The 2641-nt window shown below is 59.6% G+C and overlaps 1 protein-coding gene across 4 annotated transcripts in view; it reads left to right on the top strand.

Moving 5' to 3' along the window:
- The first annotated feature begins 663 nt into the window (after positions 1-663).
- Positions 664-2641, top strand: part of PLXNB1 (plexin B1) — a 28299-nt gene continuing 26321 nt past the window's right edge. For 2 of the 4 annotated variants that reach the window (XM_027098581.1, XM_027098572.1), the window contains exon 1: positions 2047-2291. The gene's annotated coding sequence lies outside the window, so the exon portion shown is untranslated. The other 2 variants (XM_027098570.1, XM_027098571.1) reach the window with 2 other exon arrangements.

The following is a 2641-nucleotide window of genomic DNA, read 5'->3' as shown; positions in this document are numbered from 1 at the left end:
GTAATTTGTTAGACTGGGTTTTGCCCATTGAAAATTGAGATTTGGGACTTGAGGGTTGGGCCTGGAAGTAGGGTAATCGCCCCCTTTTAGTTCCTCTCTCATCTCTTGGTCTTGCCCCCAGTTCAGGATCATTTTGGATGTACTTACCGCTTGAGGCCTGGATTTTCATTTTGGATTTCCTGGCCTGTCCTCCACTTGCCCAGCCCTCCTGTGTCACGTGGCCCATGATTTCCAGTGAGTAAAACCTAGCCTGCTTCCCACCCATTGGTGACCATGGTTACTGCCCCTCTTCGGGATCACTTTCTCTGCCATGTTGGGGAGAACTTCCTGTTTCTAACACTGGAGGAATGATCAGAGGAGAGCAGGGAAGAGAGACTGGGGGAATGGTTGGTAAATATTGCTGGGGACATAATTACAGGGATTGGTGGCCAGTCTGGTTCCCTGGTGCAGAGAATGCTTTGGGCAGCACCACTTGGGCTGGTGTCGTCCCACACACAGCCTAGGGCTGACCTCTACAGCCTTGGGCAGAGTTCAGCCCACCAGCAGTGTGAATGGTGAGGCAGTGATGGGGAGGGACCTCCCAGAGGTGGGAGGTGCAGTTGGGGGGGCATGGAGGCAGAGTGCCCTGAGAACCCTTTACCTCTTCCTTTTCAGTGGAGAACAGCAACCTTTGACCTCCTGGGATAAATGGCCATGGGTGGCCTTGTGTGTCCTTGACTAAACAGGAGCAGTGGGGAGGCACTCGGCTTGCACTGTGGGTCTGGAGAACCCACCCTCTCAGGGTGCACTGAGGTTGTGTGCAGGGTCTGCAGGTAGGGGCTTCTGTGGGCTGGGCAGAGCTGACTCACAGCAGAGGCCTGTGGAGCCAGAAGTGCTTCCATGAGATGCCCTCCCTCTTGGGAGCCTGTGCTCAGGCCTGGGCAGTGGGCATGGCCCAAGTGGCCCCATGGGTGATGTGAACCTCTGAGCCCCTGGTCCCTTGATCATTTGGTCACTCTGTCCACAGCATTGTTTTCTTTTTGTAATGGATTCCCCAGGAGGGCGTGGGATGAAATGACCTCTGCACTTGGGATGTTCACCCTCCTGATGGGGAGGAGGTGACTTGTCTGTGTATAGGTGAGGGGTGTTGTGGGGTTTGGAAGTCCTAGGTCCCCCTCTGGGGTGACGTAGGTCCTAAAGGGTGTGCACTTGAGTGAATGGGTCTGGGGAGGGGAGGATTCCAGGCACATGGAGAGGGCCCCCCACAAGCTGCACAGCCAGGAGAGGCAAGGTGGGTGAGGGCCTTGAAGCACAGCAGCTTGGCTGAGGTGGTGATGGGTGTTGGGGAGTTGGGGAGCATAAAGTTAGGGAATGAAGTGGAGGACCCAGAGGGCCACGCTGATGTCCAGAGGCCAGGGACGAGGGAACCAGGGAAGGGGTGCCATCCTGGTGGGGACAAGGTGCTGAGTCATGGACCCAGGTGTTGGAAGAGAAGGTGGAGGGAAGGGAGCGAGCCGAGGAGTTGGGGAGGGAGAATTTGGAAGGCAGAGTCGGGTATATGAGAATGATGACTCTTGATGGGTGGCAGGTGGGAAGAGGGTGCCTGTGATTTAGCTCTTCTGACAGCAGCCAGTATGGATGACCAGAACCTTCTGATTGAGGCTCCCCCAAGCCCGTGGAGGCTCTGGGGGCTTCCAGAGTGATCTCTGTGTGACAAATTTTGCCTCCCAAGAGGCTGTCCCAATGGCCATGAGCCAAAGCTCTCCAGAAGTCCTAATAGGATGGACTAGGTCCTGGCTCCTGAGTTTTTGCAGTGGGCAGGGCAAGGTATGGAGGGCCCAGCAGAGGGCACACCTGGGCCTCAGGAGAGAACCCAAGTGTACCTCCTTTGGAAGGCCCAAGTATTTGCAGGTGAGGGAGTCCAGACTTGCCCAAGGCTTCTTAGCTTGGGGCGGGCCCAGGTACAGGTCTGGAAGGAAATGTGCCCTTGCTTGTGCACTTTTGCAGCGGTGTGCCCTCCTTTAACAGCCGGGCTAGGTGTGGTATCACCTCCACTTGGCGGTCAGCAAATAGGCGAGTGTGCTTGGGGGGCAGGGGTCAGGTTACTTGGCTTAGTGATGGCGCAAGCCCAGGCCCAACCCCACAGCCTGCGCTCTTCCCGCACAGCCAGAGGTGGGGGCCGGAAGGAGACGCCGGCTGTTTGGGAGTCCTGGGAGTAGAGCCGGTGGGCAGACCTGGTGCGGTGGGGAGAAACAAGGCGCCTAGGAGTTCAGGTTGGAGGAGGACGACCACAGGAACCAGGTATTGGACAGGTAAGAGGGAGCTCGCGGCGCCGCACAGCGGGGGTGGTGGTTAGCGAACAGGCGGGGCAGGTGAGGGGCGTGGGTCCCACCCGGCGCTGGCAGGCAGGTAGGCAGAGGCCGGGGCGCGGTGCAGAGCGCGACCCCCAGTCCGGGACCTCCCATCCCCAAGGCCTCCCAATTCCGGTTCCAGCGCGGCACGCAGGTGAGGCCCGGCGGGACTGGGCGGGGTGGGGCAGCTGGTCCTTGGGGCTCCCGCTCCTCACCCTCCTCCCGCCGCCGTCCGCGTTGCCCTGGCTACCGCCGTGGTGCAGCCCGCCCCCCCCGCCCCCCCCGCCCCCGCGAAGGAGGGGTGTAGTCCC

Source organism: Aethalodelphis obliquidens, unplaced genomic scaffold, assembly GCF_003676395.1.
Source record: "Aethalodelphis obliquidens isolate GAN/ISIS:26980383/991018 unplaced genomic scaffold, ASM367639v1 scaffold125, whole genome shotgun sequence".
NCBI lineage: Eukaryota > Metazoa > Chordata > Mammalia > Artiodactyla > Delphinidae > Aethalodelphis > Aethalodelphis obliquidens.
This window is presented reverse-complemented; position numbering and strand designations above follow the sequence as displayed.